General features: G+C 37.9%; 1 protein-coding gene across 1 annotated transcript in view; it reads right to left on the bottom strand.

Moving 5' to 3' along the window:
• Positions 1-19,834, bottom strand: part of ARHGAP42 (Rho GTPase activating protein 42) — a 281,197-nt gene that overhangs the window by 93,892 nt on the left and 167,471 nt on the right. The gene's annotated exons all lie outside the window — the stretch shown is intronic.

A 19,834-nucleotide genomic window follows, 5' to 3' on the forward strand; every position in this document is an offset into this window, starting at 1 on the left:
TCTGTCCTTATCACAGGTCCAACTTGAACCACAAGTTCAATAAATTTATTTAAGCTGAGTAAAATTAATTTAGAATAGCATAAAAGCGAAATTTAAGACCCTTAGACTCAAAAAGCCCTAATTTAATCCCATAAAGAAACACGCACAGGGCTTCCCTGGTGGTGCAGTGGTTGAGAGTCCGCCGGTTCGTGCCCCGGTCCGGGAAGATCCCACATGCAGCGGAGCGGCTGGGTCCGTGAGCCATGGCCGCTGAGGCTGCACGTCCGGAGCCTGTGCTCCGCAACGGGAGAGGGCCACAACAGTGAGAGGACTGCATACCGCAAAAAAAAAAAAAAAAAAAAAAAAAAAAGAAACACGCACACACATGCCCCTAAATGTTTCTCTAAAGAGCAGCGCTAGTTGAATAAGGATTCTGTCATTCCTCATCAAATGATCCTTCAACCCTCCACGGAATCACATTATTCGAATGCTCCTGGCATTCTGACGAACACATGATGAGCACGAGAAGGGAAATCTAAGGTGAAGGAAATAATTTACAAGTTCTTTTAGTTGCTTGTAAAATCTGAGTATTTCACATGGTGACCACCTGTTCTCTGAGTATTTCACACGGTGTTCCACCAGTTGAGGAAACAGCAGAAGGAAATGGACTAAATTTGAGATATTTAGGTTAGTCATAGGGAAGAATATTTAAACTACTTAGTATATCTGATGATGCTGGTAGACAAGAGGTCATAACAACTAACAAATATGACCAAGTGGGCCAGACATCTTCTTCCTGAGAGCTCCGTCACTGGATTAACGTGGAAAGCCAGAAATAAAAAGTGCTTCTGTTTTATGGGCACACAGAAATCAACAGCTAACTTGACAGTACATGGGAACTATGGTGACTGACTAGAAACCTGGCATTTTAAGACTTTTCCAGAAGGAGCTATAAGGCCTTCTTTGTGAATATTTTCTTCTTCATTTGGTTCTAGACAGATGTCATATATAATCAGTCACTTTATAAAAGTGACTTCTTTTTATCATACTTTCTAAACACAGAACTAAGACACCAGATTTTACAGTGTGAATTAGGGATAAGCCTACAGCACTACTTTGTTAGAGCCTGAATCCATCAGTATAACACAACTTACTAACTAGTAAACAGAATCTTCAAGCAACAGACTGCTATTGGTTATAATCTGACCCAGATCAGGAGCCACTGAGTACCTGTTTTCCAAACAACAGGTTACTCCCAGGACACAGCTCACTTGCCCCAACTGTGCTAGTTCAAAAATACATACAGTGAAAGGCATATCTTTCAGGGACTTCGATTATTGAAACTTGTTCAGCGTCTTCCCACATTACACAGGGCTTTCGCTCAGGGTATTTTATTATACATTTTTTTTCTTTAGTGCTTTTCTCTGGGAATGATCTAAGAAAGGCTACCTTTCTCCCACAAACACCCTGGTTTATTCATTCAATTAATACTGAACATTCTAAGGACAAACATGAGCAAGACATACTGTCTATGCTCAAGGCCCTCATAGTCTAGTGGGGGAGAGAGACAAAACAAAGCAAAGACAATAAAATGCATTAGTCAGACAAAGGGGACCAGTGCATGACATGGGTCAGGACCAAAAATGATTAAACTACTTCCAAGTGCAAAAAGGCCATTTGGGAGGTAAATTATGGTTGTCAAAGAATAAAATTTCTACACATCCTGATAAGTTTTAGACCCCAGATCCCATGCTTTATATCATTCATAAAGTTTTATTTGGAGGGAGGTTGAGGGGCAGAGAAAGATCAGATTTATTTTAAGTGAGATTCCTCTGGTAGCAAAATGAAGGAAGCATTTGAGAGGGGAAGTATAGCCGAGAAATAATTGAGGCCTGAATTTAAAAAAAAAATACAGGAATAAGTACAAAGGTATCAATTCAGGAAATCATTCATGATTTGGTGACCGTATGGACATGAGGGGTGACAGCAGGTGTGAAGGACAAAGCTAGAAAAAACAGGAATGTGCCTATGAACTAAGACAGGGAAACCTGCCATTCTTTCAGACTGCTCCCTTTCCCTAAACATCCACATCTAGACATCCTGCCTATGATTTCTGCCTCCAAAATGTATTTCAAAACTTCCATTTCTAGATTTCAAATTCACTGCAATAATTTAGGGCCCTGAGGTCTCCCAGCTAAACTATGTTAATTAACACCTACCTGGTCTTCCTGCAGATGGTGCTCCTTGTCCCTACCGGTTATCTATATTTGAGTTAGAATATTTAATCTAAAACACAGTTCTTACTATCAGGTTTCCCTAGGTAAATTTTCCAAAAACTACAGAAAAAAAGTCCACTCTCAGCAAAGCAAACAACATCTTTGGTAATGCAGCACTGACATATCTCTTTGATCTCATCTCCAACACTTCCAACTCCGTATTTTATGTTCTACTAACACCAGCATTCCTGAAGTTCTTCCCACAAACCATTACGACCTCTTGCCTGCTTTGCCTATGCTCTCTGTTCTGCCCGAAAGGCCCTTCTTCCCTGGTTAACTCTCACTCATCTCTCAAGACTCACCCCAGGCATCACCTTTCCAGAGATCAGACTTCCACATCAGATCAAGTGCCTTTTGTGTCCCCAAAGCACTCCGTACCTACATATACCTCTAAGTCAGCATTCATCATGACATATACATAAACTGTCTCTATCTCATCCATCAGTAGTTGCTGACTTTGAGTTATTTCCTACAACTTAACGCATCTTTGCACCTTCAAGTCTAAGAAAAATGTCTACCTGCCATAAAAAAGGTTAGTAAATGTTTTTAGACCTAAGGATCTGAAGACTATATATAAATAGCGTCAGCTGGGGGATGGGGGGTGGGGAGAGACAAGGACAAGAAAATATGAGGAACTTGCTATAGACTACACACACTTTTGTTCCTGATTCTTCTGTGAATAAAAGTCCTATGAAACACTTGCTTGGAACTAAAATAAAGCCATATTTTTCATAATGCTTTCTTTTTGGGGGGTTGAGAGTTGTGATATTATGATTTATAATAAGAAATATATAGTTGGTCTTCATTCCCATTTCTGACACAGGGCTTCTAAATAACCCTTGGAATTTCCCAAGCCCTAAGAATGATAAATATGTCTTGATATTCATAACACATCCCTTTTGTCCACACCTGAGTTTAAGTTAATAAGGTGACTTCTGAAAAGCCCCAAAGGATGGGGCTGGTTGCCAGTGGAGCCAGCCATGTGATTAGACAGTTGGAACTTTCAGTCCCACCACCCTTCTCCCTACCCCCACCTTGGGGTAGGGGACAGGGACTGGAGCTTCGTCAGTTCAATCACCAATGGCCAATGATGTAATGAAGTCTCCATAAACCTCACAATGACAGGGTTTGGATAGCTTCAGGAATGGTGAACATGTGGAGGTTCTGGGAAAGCACGGAAACTCTGTACCCATTCCCACATGCCTTGCCCTATCCATCTCTTCCACCTGGTTGTTCCTGAGTTGTATCCTTTTATAATAAACTTGTAATCTAGTAAGTACAATGTTTTTTTGAGTTGTGTAAGCTGCTCTAGCCAATTAATCAAACCCAAGGAGGGAGTTGTGGGAACCTCCCATCTATAGCTAGTTAGTCAGAAGCATAGGTGACAACCTGAACTTGCCATTGGCGTCTGGGGATTGGGGTCAGGGTGGGCAATGCAGATTTTCAGGACTGGACCCTTAACCTGTGGGATCTGACACTATTCTGCAGGTAGTGTAAGAATTAATTGCTTGGTGGTATAGGAAAAATACACAGATCAGAAGAGTGCTATCTCTTCTCATCTGTCTCATATGCCTCAGAAGAATCAGCTACTGGATTCATCCAGAAAATAACCCAAAAGCCAGGAAGTAGTTGTGGATAAGGGAGAGACACCAGCACTCATCTACCTTGTCTGCCTTGAGATGCTAAGAGCCCTCTCATTATCAACCACAACATCCCCCTTGGAGAGAACCTCAGTGATGTCTTGACATGGTTGTGAAACAGGTGCAGCTGTCAAACACTGGGAGCTCTTCCTTGAAAAACACACTTTCTTCCACCCATCCCCAGAAGACTTCTAGATACTAGATTATTTTAGCTAGTATCCTTGATAATGGGGTATCCCATTCCTCAGCAATAAAGTTTATGAGAGACTAAAATCTACCTAAAATTAATAAAATACTAGTCTTTGTCATAGGCACAGAGCACAAGCATAGTTCAGGTAGCATTTAAACAAAACTTTTATTTCAAAAACATTAATTAAAATCTACCTTATTAATTTAAAAATATTATGTAAAAACAGTACATTATATCTATACCACATAATGTAACAGATTATGAGCACAGCCTTTAGTGATAGTCATACAGTCTGCTTCCAAATCCTGATTCCACCACTTAATGTCTATGGAAGCCTTAACAGGTTATATTACTTCTCAGTTTTCCTCATCTGTATAATAGAAATAACAATAGTGATATATAATGAAGTCCTTAAAAGAACTAACTGAGGTAATCTCTTGTAAATTACTTAGTACAGTTCACAGCACATAATTAATACTCAGTCCTCATGGAACTTATAGGATAATATACAATCAAACCTTGAAACCATGAAAGGACACAAACATAAAAGAACTTTCAAAAGATCACGGGTCTGAAAGTTTGGGGAAGTAAAACACCAAGAGTCAGGTGCTGGCTGCACAGAGCTGTTTTAGACCATGAAGGGACATCAGTGGAGGCAAAAACATGGACCTTCATAAGAAATGGCTGAACAGGTGGGATCAAGATGGCAGAGTAGGAAGAGCCTTAACTTACTTCCTACCACTATCTATGAGAATCACCTGAAGACTAGCAGAAAAGGTATTCCACAACAAAAGATGCTCAGATGAAGTCACAATGAGATGGGCAAGAGGGACAGAGACATGGTCTAGTCAGCACCTACAGTCCCAGGTCAGTGACCCACAAATGGGTGGGATAGCACAACAGCAGAAGTCCTGCCCAAGGAGGAAGGGGTCCGAGCCCAACATCAGGCTCTGCAGCTGAGGGCTCCTGCACAAGGAAGACAGACCCAGAATGTCTCCTTTTGAAAACTATCAGCGGTTACGTTCAGGAGAGTCAGAAGGCTATAGGAAACAGAGTCCTCACTCTTAAATGGCACACACAAAATCTCACACACTCCAAGTCCTAATGCAGAAGTAGTAGTTGAAAGGTACCTAGGTCAGACCCACTTGCTAATCTTGCCTCCTGGAGAGGGAGGAGGCAGCTGGAACTCCCTCTGGGGACAGAGAAGCTGGTGGCAGGCATTTTGGAGATCATGTTCTATTGTGCTAACCCAGCAGTGGCAAATACCGTTTTAGAATCCTCCTTCAAGCCTATTAGTATGGGTTTCAGCCCCACCCACCAGTGCACCCTCAGCAACCACATGAGGCAGAGCCTTGCAGCTAGGGGGGTGGGGGGAGCCACTGCCAACCAGCATACCCACAGCAGTCATCCCTAGCACAGCAGAAGGATGCACACAGCCCACATAGAGGACAACCCTGGAGCTCTGGTGGCCAGAGAGGAATGTTCTGCTGGGCCCCATAGAACATATCCCACATAAGGCCAATGATCCAAGATCTGGAGACATAACACACCTATCTAATATATAGATATAAACATGGAGAGTTAAACAAATTGAGGAGATGGAAAAATATGTTCCCAATGAAAGAAAAAGAGAAAAACCTCAGAAAATGAATTAAACAAAGTGGAGATAAGCAACCTACTCAATGAAGAGTTCAAGGTAATGATTACAAAGATGCTGACCAAACTGGGGAGAAGAATGGGTGAACACAGTGAGAATTTCAACAAAGATTTAGAAAACATAAAAAAGAACCAATTAGAGCTAAAGAATACAATAATGAAATAAAAAGTGCACTAAAAGGAATCAACAACATTAGATTAGATAATACAGAAGAATGGATCAGCCAACTGGAAAACAGAATAGTGAAAATCACCCAAGCTGAACAGAAAGAAAAAAAAATGAGGCTAGTTTAAAAGACTTCTTGGACAACATCAAGTGAAGTAACATATGCATTATAGCAGTCTCAGAAAGAGAAGAGAGAAATGGGCAGAGGACTTATTTGAAAAGATAATAGCTGAAACTTCCCTAACCTGGGAAAGGAAACTGACAGCTAGGCCCATTAAGTATAGAGAGTCCCAAAAAAGAACAATCCAGAGAGGTCCACACCAAGACACACTGTAAATAAAATGACAAAAATTAAAGACAAAGAGAGAATATTAAAAGCAGCAAGGGAAAAGCAACAAGTTATGTGCAAGGGAACTCCCATAAGACTATAGACTGACTTTTCAGCAGAAACTGTGGAGATCAGAACAGACTGACAAGATATATTAAAGTGATGAAAAGAAAAAAAACCTACAACCAAGATTACTTTACCTAGCAAGGTTACCATTCAGAATTGAAGGAGAGATAGTTTATAGACAAGCAAACACTAAAAAGAGTTCATCACCACCAAACCAGCCTTACAAAAAATGTTAAAGGAATTTCTCTAAGCAGAAAAAAAACAAAAAGGCCATAAGCAGAAATGAGAAAATTATAAAAAGAAAAATATCACTGATAAAGGCACACATACAGTAAATGTAGTGAGTCAACCACTTATAAAGCAAGTAGGAAGGTTAAAAGAAAAAAAGTAGTAAAATTATGTATAAACACAATGGATAGATAAAGGATACAGGAAATAAAAAGATGTAAAATGTGATGCCAAAAACATAAACATATGTGGAGAGGAGGTAAAAAGGTAGGGCTGTTAAAATGCATGCAAACCCCAAAGATCTAAACTTAAAATAGACACACACACACATATATAGTTATATGTGAACCTCATGGTAACCAAAAACCCATAATAGCTACACAAAAAAGAAAGAAAAAGGAATCCAAGCATAACACTAAATACAGTTATCAAATCACAAGGGAGAAGAGCAAAAGAATTCAGGAACAGAGAAGAACTACAAAACAACCGGAAAACAATGAACAAAATGGCAACAGTCCATACCTATCACTTACTTTAGTGTGCATATGTTAATACCAAACTTCTAATGTATCCCTGCCCCTTCTTTCCCCTTGGTAACCATAAGTTTGTTTTCTATGTCTGTGGGTCTATTTCTGATTTGTATATAAGCTCATTTGTATCACTTTTTTTGTTAGATTCTACATATAAGCAATATCATATATTTGTCTTTGTCTGGCTTACTTCACTTAGTAGGATTATCTCTAGGTCCATCCACATTGCTGCAAATGGCATTATTTCATTCTGTTTTATGGCTGAGTAATATTCCACTGTATATATGCACCACATCTTCTTTATCCATTCATCTGTCCATGGACATTAATTTGCTTCCATGTCTTGGCTACTGTAAATAGTGCTGCAATGAACACTGGGATGCATTTATCTTTTTGACTTATAGTTTTCTCTGGGTATATGCCCAGGAGTGGGATTGCTGAGTCATATGGTAGTTCTATTTTTTTAAGGAACCCTACTGTTCTCCATAGTGGTTGTACCAATTTACATTCCCACCCAGAGCCTATCACTTACTTTAAATATAAGTGCACTAAATGCTACTATCAAAAGACATACAGGCTGATGGATTAAAATATATATATATATAAAATATGTATATATGCCATCTATAAGAGACTCACTACAGATCTACAGACATACACAAAAACTGAAAGTGAGGGAATTAAAAGTCATTCCATGCAAATGGAAATGGGAAGAAAGCTGAGGCAGCAATACTTACCTCAGATGAAAGAGACTTCAAAACAAAGAGACAAAGAAGGCATTACATAATGATAAAGGGGTTAATCCAAGACAATACAAGACATATATGCACCCATCATAAGATCACCTAAATACATAAAGCAAATATTAACAGATAAAGGAAGCAACTGACAGTAACACAATAAGACTGGGGGACTTTAATACTGCACTTACATCAATGGACAGATTATCCAGACAGAAAATCAATAAGAAAACACTGACCTTAAATGACATCTTAGACCTGATCAACTTAACAGATATTTTCTATAGAACATGCCATCCAAAAACATTTCATGCAGAATCACATTATTTTCAAGTACACATGGAACACTCTCCAGCATAGATCACATGCTAGGCCACAAAACAAGTCTCAATAAATTTAAGAAGATCGAAATCATAACATGCCTCTTTTTTACCACAGTGGTATGAGACAGGAAAATGACTATAGGGAAAAAAAAAAAACTGGAAAAAGCACAAACACCTGGAGTCTAAAGGATATGCTACTAAACAACCAATGGGTCACTGAAGAAATCAAGAGAAAACTTTAAATACCTTGAAAGAAAAAAAGAAAAAGAAAAAAAATACCTTGAGACAAATGAAAATAAAATAGAAACACAGTGTTCCAAAATCTATGGGATGCAGCAAATGCAGTTCTAAGAAGGACATTTATAGTGATACAGTCCTACATCAGGAAACAAAGAAACAAAAAAATCTAAAATAAACAAACTAAGCTTACACCTAAAGGAACTAAAAAAAGAACAAATAAGACAGAATATGACAAGCCCACAACAAACATAATATTCAACCTAAAAAGCTCAAAGTATTTCCTCTAAGATTGGAAACAGATAAGAGTGTCCAGTCTGACCACTTTTATTCAGCATTGTATGAAATTCCTAACCACAGCTATCAGAGAAGAAAAAGAAACAAAAGAAATCCAAAGAAGGAAGAAGTAACAACTGTCATTATTTGCAGATAACGTGATACTACGTATAGACAACCCTAAAGACACCACCAAAAAACTCTTAGAACTAATAAATAAATTTAGTAAAGTTGCAGGATACAAAATCAACATACAGAAATCTGCTGTGTTTCTATACATAAATAATGAACTATCAGAAAGAGAAATTATGAAAACAATCCCATTTACAATTGCATCAAAGGAATAAAATACCTAGCAATAAATCAAGGAAGTAAATGATCTGTACAATAAAAATTGCTGAACAAAACTGAAGACAATACAAATTAATGGAAATATATTCTGTTTGCTTGGATTGGGGAAAAAAATTGTTAAAGTGTCCATATTACCCAAGGCAAGCAACAGATACAATGCGAACTCTATCAAAATACCAATGGCATTTTTCACAGGATCAGAGGCAAGAATATACAATGGGAAATAGCTTCTTCAATAAATGGTGCTGGGGAAACTGGTTAAATACATGTAAAAGAATGAAAGTGAACCAATTTCTCACACCATATAATAAATAAATTTAAAATGGATTAAAGGCTTAAATATAAGGCCTGAAATCATAAAACTTCTAGAAGAAAACATAGGCAGTACACTCTTTGACATTGGTCTTGCCAATATTTTTTTTTTTTTTTTTTGAATCTGTCTCCTCAGGCAGAGCAAAATAAAGAAATGGGACTAGATCAAACTAAGTAGCTTTTTCACAGTAAAGGAAACCATCAGCAAAATGAAAAGGCAGCTGGGGCTTCCCTGGTGGCGCAGTGGTTGAGAGTCCGCTTGCCAATGCAGGGGACATGGGCTCGTGCCCCGGTCCGGGAAGATCCCACATGCCATGGGGCAGCTGGGCCCGTGAGCCATGACCGCTGAGCCTGAGCGTCCAGAGCCTGTGCTCTGCAATGGGAGAGGCCACAACAGCGAGAGGCCCACGTACCCCCCAAAAAAAAGAAAAATGAAAAGGCAGCCAAACGAATGGGAGAAGATATCTGCAAATGATGTTATCGGATTAGGGGCAATATCCAAAATATAAAAAGAACTCATACAGCCCAGTATAAAAAAAAAACAAAAAACAAATAATCTGACTTTAAAATGGGCAAATCTAAATAGACATTTTTCCAAAGAAGACATATAGATGGCCAACAGACACATGAAAAGATGCTCAACATCACTAATCATCAGGGAAACACAAATCAAAACCTCAATGAGATATCATCTCACACGTGTTAAGGTGGTTATCATCAAAAAGACAACAAATAACAAGTGTTGGTGAGGATGTGGAGAAAAGGGAGCCTATGGCATTGTTGTTGGTAATGTAAATTGGTGTAGCCCCTATGGAAAACAGTACGGATGTTCCTCAAAAATTAAAAATAGAACTACCATATGATCGAGCAATTTTACATCTGGGTATTTACCTGAAGAAAACAAAAACTCTAATTCAAAAAAATATATTCACACAAATGTTCACTGCAGCATTACCTACAATAGACAAGATATGGAAGCACCCTAAGTGTCCATTAATACATGAATGGGTAAAGAAGACAGCCAGAAAACACCAAGCTTTTAGCCTGCCAACTATGGTAAAGTCCTAAAAGCTGGCCTTGGTTGTCTGCCACTAGACACAGATCCAAGAAATTGAACTCTAAAGAATGGTTAGGACGTGGAAAAATGGACAAGGAAGGATAAGAATTAAGTCAAGGAAATAAGGAAAGCAGCATGCGTAGATGAATTAACAAGGTGTACTGCTAGAAGTGAGAGAGGACTGAAGAGAACGTAGAAACTTTGTCAGGACTAGTCTGACTTTTGTCTTCCAGAAAAAAAAGTTTCCCATCTTTAAACATCTATAGGTTAATAGTGAAACAGCAGTGGATTAAATCAGAAAGCCAGAGTGTAGACCAGACCACTTATTAAATGTGCTAAGATAGGAAAAGTCACTTAACCTCTTTGATCTTCACTTTCCTCATTTTTTCCAACACATTCAACGACGTCAGTGATTCATTAAGTATTCACTGAACACTTACTATGTCCTCTCATTGTGCTATTTAAGACATGGCTTTATTTCGAAGATCTACCTTCAAGTCGAGGAGAGAATTCAGTACATATATTTCCACGATGCAAAGTAGAAATTACTATAGTAAATACCATAATAGAAATTTTGATAAAGTGCTTTGGAACCCAGAGGATAAAAGACTGGCTTCTGCTGTGGTGAAGCTAGAAGCCTTATTGGGAAAAAAAGGTGAGAAAATACATGTGAAAACACCACACCCAACAGATTTTAATACATTATAAAAATAAGGTGACATTTGAACTACACCACCAACACCACTGTGACCATCACCACTGTTATTTTACCAGCACCATTCCTCATATCAGGGAGAACATGCTCTACAATGTTACATGTTCTTCAAGAACCCTACTAAATTCTTCTTCCTCTATAAAGAATATTAGAATCAATTATTTTTATGATTCTAAAAGGTAAGTTACCTGGAATATTATTTTAAGCCTTTTTATGATAAAACAAAAAATTGGTTCCTTTTGGTCAACAGAATCATTTTAAATGCCATGAAACTAATGGTAATTTACTTTTTTCCACAGGCACTTAAAATATATCTTAATAACTGACCAAAAAATGTTGGAGCTGGAAGGAAAAATAATATGTACATTTACACAAAAACGTGCACACGCCCCCCACACATATTCACAACATTCCCCACTTTGTTTTAGGTCAACTATTCCACTCTTCTCCATGCAACACTTCATAAAATCCCACTTTTCTCTAACATATAAGTCTAAATTGTCATTTTGAGGGCACTTCACAAAGATTGAAATAATCATTTATGGACAAGTAGTTTGTTGCAGCCTGCAGATAGATGTCAAGCTAAATTATGGAAAAGTATTAAAAAAGGAAAGGCTGTTTTTCATGGCAGTCAAAAACAGTGAAGCTCTAAATGATGGGTGTGCCATTAAACCCCATGGTGAAATGTACCTTCTTATCTAAAATGCTTCTATGTCTCTCTGTCTTTACCCTTTTCACCCTGAGGAAGGTTCTATTGCTCTGAAAACAGCTTAAAAAAAGAAGAAAAAAAAGAAATGAAAAAGCATTTTTAAATAAAATACAGGGCTTGAGGGGATTACAAAGAGCATTTATGTAAACCACATTGCTGTCAGATGGGGTTCTCCAGAACCACGCCTGGATAGAGAGAGATGTGAACTGTGATGCGGTGACACGGGCTGAGGCTCACAAGGTGTGGTACTCTGGAGCTAGAATCATCTGTTCCAAGTGTCCTGAAGTGAGCTTTCTGCACCTTTTCACCCCTGTCCCTAACAACCACTGGATGTGGGCTGCCTGAATGTGGCCTGATTCAGGAGAGATGAGCCAGCTGGGAAGCAGCCGACAGCTGCGGGCTGTCTGCTCACTACAGTACTCCAACCGCAGGGTCAGCAAGTCCTCGCCTAAAGGGGGATCTGGGTGGTGGATCTCTGTGTCCATCACTTAACTTCACACAATTATACTGCAACACAGCTCACATGTTAGTCAGACAAATGCTTCAAATGAAAGAGTTAAAACTACCATATAAGAACGGCAGGAATTTTTGAGCTAGAAAGGCCCAGAGAAATTATCTAAACTCTTCATTTCAAAAGGTAGGAAACAAAGACAAAAGGGTTCAAGGGGTTTGGATGAAGGTTAGGAGACAGATCTGATCTCTGATGGGATAAATATATGATGGAACATCATGGAGAACAAAATTAGACTCCATCAGTTTTATGTGAGCCTGAAGAAGGGAAGCTATGGAGATCCAGAGGAACTTCATAAGAGCCTGGACTGCACAGTTGAAGGGCAAGGACAATCTCTTACTCATCATTGTGTGTCCAGTACTCAGCACAGGACTGGGTCCGTAACAGATATGAAATGTTCAATGAGGAAGAACTTCCGCACGAAGCTGTGAACAGCTGAAATGGATGGCCTCAGAGGAGTTTCTCCCTCACTGGCCTGAGTATAAAACGAGGTAACTACTAAGTGGAGGGGTTGTAAAGGGCTGTGGCAGACAGGTAGTTGGACTACATGTTAAGACCCCCACTTGGGAGCTGCTATGACTCAAAATCCAAGTCTCCTAATTTCTAATTAGTGCTTTTCTTTTAAACTACCCAATTTAACAAAGTACAGAAAGAAATCACCTTCATTTTAAATCAAGGATAGCCTACATAAAGTCTAAACCCTAATTGAGTGTTCTGCCCACTGTAATTTATTTCTTCTCAAAGAAGTTAAACCATTATTGCAATCTCTCAAATAATTACAATCTTATTGTTAATTTGGCTTTAGGTGGGTCAGCTAGTAAAAAATATATATACTGATGAATAGCCATTTCCTATGATTAATTTTCAATATAATGTATCAATTATTGCAACAATATGTAACCCCCAAACAGTGATGTGGGCTTCATTGTGCTGTGTAAAATTAGGTCAGATACAAAAGCAAATTCTTTGTCATCATTATTAAAAAATTAGAAGGAATAAAGAGTTACTTCCAGAAGTCTTGTGATAATTTCTAAACCAAGGAATAGCAAAAGGAAGCATCTTTCTAAAATTTTACAAAATTAAGCAATCAGAGAACCATAGAGTTTGAAGAAAACTAAGAGGTCATTTAGTTCAACTGTATAAAGAAATGTATTATTCCATATTCCCTACAGATGATTAGTCAGCCCCTGCAGGAAACTTTTCCCTCACTATTTTTCAAGTAAGTCTGCTCTCTGTAGGATAGCTATGCTTTTTGGATTAAAATAAATCACAAGAAAAATGCTTGTTTTGAAAAAGGACAAGCTGGAAATAGGGTCATTATAATAGAAAAGAATAATAACTAACAGTTGAATAATACTTCAGATTTCACAAAACATTTCACATTAGAAAATTCATTTGATTCTTTTGAAGTACAAAGAGATGGTTATGAAATGTATTCTTTGATACTAAATTTCCCAGAGTTACCCAACTTTAAAGTCTTAGAATAAAAAACGTAGACGTCAGACTTCTAATGATCTGGGAACATGCAGAAGATGCCACCCATTGAAAGAGGTAAGTAAAAGCTCAACTTGTCCTCTTGGCTTTAAACTTACTCCACTGAGAATTGTTTAAATCACAATGCTATTGGAGAGGAACAATGCATTTATTTTCCCAAACTACTTAATTAGTTCTTTTTGTAGAAATTTGAAAAGGATTTATATTTGGTAACTTGAACTATGTCTATATACATTTATAATTTCATTTTGGTTCCAGTCATCTTATCCAATTTAAAAATATGTTATCAATTCTTGCAGTTGCATTTATTCATGGGCAACAAAATTATAGAAATCCAATCTGAAGTTGACAATTACCGTTTTAGACAATGTGCTTTTAACTCTATTTATTAAAATTGACCCAAGTACTTATATATGATAAGTCAACAACAAAATGTGTTAAAGAAGTTAATAGAAATGTAGTTTTGGGGAAAAAAAAAAAAAACTCTTTATGAATTGGAGTTTACAGAGCCAATTTTGAATTTAAATATACTCAGGCTCAAAAACAAAGGTTTTTTATTTTGTAAGTGGAAGGTAGGACAAAAGCATTTGATATTCCAGTGAAAATAATGGGATTGATTTAAACTGATTCGATGAGAAATGGAATTTTACTCTTGCTTTGCACAAGTTTTAAGGCAACATGGTAAGTGATATATAAATAACCTAAGGAAACTGTTGACATGAAAGATTCTGTAAGATTCTATAGGGAATCAACTTGGGATAACATAACCAATATACTTAGCTCCCTAAACTTTCTGGCACCAAAAGAGACAGTGAGGCCCAATTTCTGAATTGTTTAACTTAATTTGCCTCAAAGCCCTGTCAGGCATAAGGAAAATAGCTGCTGTTTACTTTTCTTAAGCTTATATGACAGGGAGCAGCCAAAGAACCCGAGTGTTTGAGTCGATCAGAATCCACATCCCAACTCCACTATCTAATAAATTCTGCCTCATCTTTCTATGACTAAACCAGGCCATCTTTGGGTGCTGCCAGATCTAATCTGGCAACTGTTGTATGTGCCACATATTCAGTGAGGAAAGAAAAGTACTCTGAGGTAAAGTAACACCAACACTCAGGCTCGTGGCCAGGGAGCACTGGCTGCGTTGGAATCTGTGATGACACCCAAATGACACACAATCCAAAAATTTCCTATTTTTCACTGTCATATGACCACCCAGTCTCTCAGTCTACTCTGGCATTTTTAAAATTCACTGCTTTTAGCAGTGAATTCTTTCTGGGGTGGGGCCTTGCAGCAGAATTCAGCTCCCTTTGTACCATAAGAAAACTCCACATTTCTCCTGAATCCAGAAATTGCTTTATCTGATTATTAGTTCTCTGGAGGTAAGTGCCCAGAAAGGATTTGGAGATACTCTGAAATATGAACAATAAAATTCACTAAAGTCAATGGAAAAAAAAAAAATTGAGAGAAGTAGGACAGGGGGACAGAATCTGAATTAAATAGCAGGCAAAATGCTTTAAATCTGTTTTGTTTCACCAATAACTTTTATTTTCATTTTTGTGGCTTCATCATCAAGTGATTCCGTTTCGGCTTCTATTTAACATTTTTGTACCACTTAGCTAGCTAATACTAAATGATTACTTTCAATGTCTTTTGAGTTCACTAGGCTTATAGGATTTTTTATGAAGATGAATTTCTAGCTTTGAAATGTTAGCCTCCTAAAAATAAATACAACAGAGTGAGAGAAAGAAGCCCACACCAAAGCCTTGGATTGGATATGGGGATATTTAGAGTAAAAGGACATATGTGGCATATTTTAAACCACTACTACCACCAACAAAAACCTTACTGCTTTTAAAACAAGTTTTAAGTTTTAATTACTATGGTTGTTATAAATTTTGCTGAAACAATAACTTGAGCGATTTATAGTAACTAGAGAAAACCAACTGATACCAATCCCAGGTTGGTAGGTTTTACGTTATGATCAAGGGACTAAACAACTAATTACACATTATATCCTATAATGAGGATATAGTGGAAAGACCACACATAATGGTGTGACTAAATAGTACAAAGTGAATAAAATGAAAGGGAGAGTGCAGGAGTGGAAATAGTCACTAAGTTCTCATTCTAATTATGCCTAAAGTAGTATAACTCATACAATAAATTTTAAGGGTGAAAACCATGCACAAATTGTTGTCATAAATGTTAAATTACTAGTATCAGAATGTTCAGTATTGTACAGACATGATAAACTACCCTGGATATTACATTCTAAAAATATACTGCAATTGGAGAACGACACTCACCTCTAGGGCTATTCAGGCACCCCACAAACACCCACAGGGAGTCTTACCTTCCTTCCTGTAGACCCCAGTGACTAAGCCTCTCCCTTGCTCTGGTCTTACTAAGTATTTTTATTAACAATCTTCTTTACATGGTTTCCCAAATTCAACATCTAGCCCATTAGTCTTCAGAATTTTGCCATTAATGAGCCAACAGACATAATATATCAATACCAACATTTATACTGTGTTGCTCTGTGCCAGGCTCTGGAGGTATCAAACTGAATAAATAATCTGTCTTCCAGGCTCTCACTTGAGAGATGAAGGTGGGCATGTAGGAGGATAAATTACAGCTCAGCTCCGAGGCTGTGTGCTGAGCAGGACAAGGGTTCAACGACTACTAAAGCCCACAGACTCCAGGCTAAGAGGCGATCTTGTAATTTAAACCTAAAAGATTTTTGTTTTAGATTTTTACCCTTTTTTGCCAGATGATTTTCTCACCTGTAAGCCATAATGAGGACAGAGAGGAAATGGAAAAAGTGGAAGGAGACCGGAAGTAAGCTAGAAGAGAGGAGGAAGAGGTGATTATCAACAGTAAAGAAAAGCAGGGAGGGAAAAGCTCCAGGGTACAGCCAGGGAAGGAGGAGAGAAATCAAAACCAACCAAACGTCATCAGCTCAGTCTGATAGGAATGTGACAAAGTAGAGGATGTATTGATAAATTGGGGGTCTGAGGGTAGAAGATGGGAATCAGACCAAAAGGAATGATGATACCAAAGTCTGCAATCTTCTGCCCCAGGAAGAAAAAACCCACAGAGACACTGGTGAGCACTTATTATCTTCAAAAAAACCAAAAAAAAGCAAACAACAAAAAAACAACTCTTCTCTGAAGGAGTTTACAATTACAATCCAGCCAAAGATGATAGTAACATAAGCAAAGAAGTTGCCATATGTGCAGAACTGACTGACAGTTAAGCACAGAAGCAGAGAGAAATAATTCTTTCATAGTTCTCTCTTGGGTTCTCTCTCCGAAGTCAATTAAGTACTGCAAAACCCAGGGATAATCCCCAACACAGAGAGGACCTCTTCAGAGTTGTTTTATTTATTTATTTATTGGCTGTGTTGGGTCTTCGTTGCTGCGCGTGGGCTTTCTCTAGTTGCGGCGAGCGGGGGCTACTCTTCGTTGCAGTGCGTGGGCTTCTCACTGCGGTGGTTTCTCTTGTTGCAGAGCACGGGCTTTAGGCGTGCGGGCTCCAGTAGCTGTGGCATGCAGGCTCAGCAGCTGTGGCACATGGGCTTAGTTGATCTGCAGCATGTGGGATCCTCCCAGACCTGGGCTCGAACCTATGTCCCCTGCATTGGCATGAGGATTCTTAACCACTGCGCCACCAGGGAAGTCCTCTCAACTAGAGATCTTGTTACAGTGAAGCTATTAATTCAACAAGTCTGGATTGGGACCAAAGATTGTGGATTTCTATTAATGTCCTAGTTTATGCTGCTTGGCAGCGGTTTGAATGACAAGAATATGGAGAACCCTTTCTCTCCTGCTACAAAATAGAAAATTGACGATGGGGCAGAGAGGATAAGCCAGATTATATAAATACAATCTAAAAGGAGACAGTTTAAAATGAGGCCAAGGAAAAGCTGGAATTAGTCCATTGCTTGGAACTGAATGAATGGAAATTGACATTTATTCAGCATCAGTTTTGTACTAGGCACCTTCACACACATTAATGCTCACAAATCCTGGGAAGAACAGGCATTGCTTTTTATTATCATGAATGTTTAGGAACTGCCCTAAAGTCATCAAGTTCACATACTCCTGGTAGAGGCAGGAGTCAAACCAAGGTTTACCTGACTCAAAAGCCTGTGCTTTTTCCTCTAAAACAACTGACTCTGAAAAGCCAAATTCAGGATACAACCAATCCCGAGGCAGGAATTTTAAGGAAAAGCCACACAAAGCTGCAGGCTTTGTTTTCTAAACATGAAGTCTTATGGAGTAACTAAAGGAAATGCAATTCACAGATTCCATCCTAAAATTCTAATGTGCAGAGTAAACGTACACAAGTGTACACAGTAAAGCATAGTAAAACCAAAAAGTAAACACAAATTTGCTTCCCAAAGGAGTCTTGTTCTTCAAGGTAAACATTAAACCCAAAATTCCCCAAAGCCTAAGTAAGGTAAACAACATAGTAGACCAGAAAATACATATAGAAAATTTATAAAGTGTCAATGTATTTGGGTTTTAATTTTCAACGTAGAATAATGTTCTTTCAGATTTGATTTAGTCCACAGCACATCAAGAAAAACTAAACAAATACTATTTAACACTCTAATTCTAGTGGATTAAAAAATACAAGAATCTGGCTTAAAGAGACAGTACATCTCACAATGAGCTCACCAGCATTACCAGCTGGGACCAGTTAAAAACATTTACCAAATAAGGCAAGTTTTTTCAATGCTTAAAATCTTTCTACAGTGAGCTCACTTCACTTCTCACTGGGTTTCTACAGTAATTGTAGAGGTCATCTCTCCAACTCAGAGCCAGTAAATCACCAGGCTCTCAATGCAAACATGGGCTGCATGGTCTCTGGAGAGCATTCGGTTTGGCTTCATTTTATTATCGACTGTCTACAGAAGAAAAAGACACAAAATCTACTCTAAAGGCAGAACAGTAGGAAGCTGTATTAAGCAAAATCTATTCATAGTGTCAGAGGGAGTTGATTACCACTGTGAATAAAAATGGCAGACCTTACTTTATTTGTCCAGTTGCAAAACATGCTTCTTGTTATCTAGTGCTGAGTCTATACAAACATATCCACAAATTTTAATAATTTTGGTTAAATGAGTCATCTACAAAATCCTCCCATTTTTTTTCCATTTTTAATTGACTGCTTTTGTATAGTGTAGGAACCATGCACATGGACAAAGAAGGTTAAATCTATGATGAAGTTTACCACATTTTTACTTAAAAAACACTGTTGGGAGGAAGGCTGTCCACCCTATTTAACAGTTCAAGTTGTGACTTCAAACCTAAACAAAAGCATGTAATTGTAAGTGGTTTTGACTTGGCCTTCTCTTAGGTATTTACATACATTCTCCTTCAGAGGTAAAAAGGACTCTTCATCTTCTTCTTGTAAATAGCTTGTGTGTCAAACACTAGCCATAAACTGAGTATATTTGGCTTCAAAGGTAAAAGATTTCCATAAAGATAAATATACTTCAAATAAAAATTCTGGTGCTTGTGTTACAAATATGACTTTTAGTCACTAATCTGCTAAAGGTCACACCCAAGTTTATCTTTTTATAAATTCTGTGGTTTTCCAACATAGGAAGCCAAATCATCAAACTCATGTTAACTCTGTGATATCAGAGAAGGTCCTGTTTGTTTGTTTTTTTTTAATTGAAGTATAGTTGATTTACAATGCTGTGTTAGTTTCAGATGTACAGCACAGTGTTTCAGTTTATATATATATATATATTCTTTTTCAGATTATTTTCCCATATAGGTTATTACAAAGTATTGAGTATAGTTCCCTGTACTATACAGTAGGTCCTTGTTGGTTATCTATTTTATACATAGTAGTGTATAAATGTTAATCCCAAACTCCTAAGTTATCCCTCCCCACTCTTTCCCCTTTGGTTACCATACGTTTGTTTTCTAGGTCTGTGGGTCTATTTCTGTTTTGTAAATGAGTTCATTTGTATCACTTTTTATAGATTCCATATATAAGTGATATCATATGGTATTTGTCTTTCTCCATCTGAT

Source organism: Phocoena phocoena, chromosome 8 (assembly GCF_963924675.1).
Source record: "Phocoena phocoena chromosome 8, mPhoPho1.1, whole genome shotgun sequence".
Taxonomy (NCBI): domain Eukaryota; kingdom Metazoa; phylum Chordata; class Mammalia; order Artiodactyla; family Phocoenidae; genus Phocoena; species Phocoena phocoena.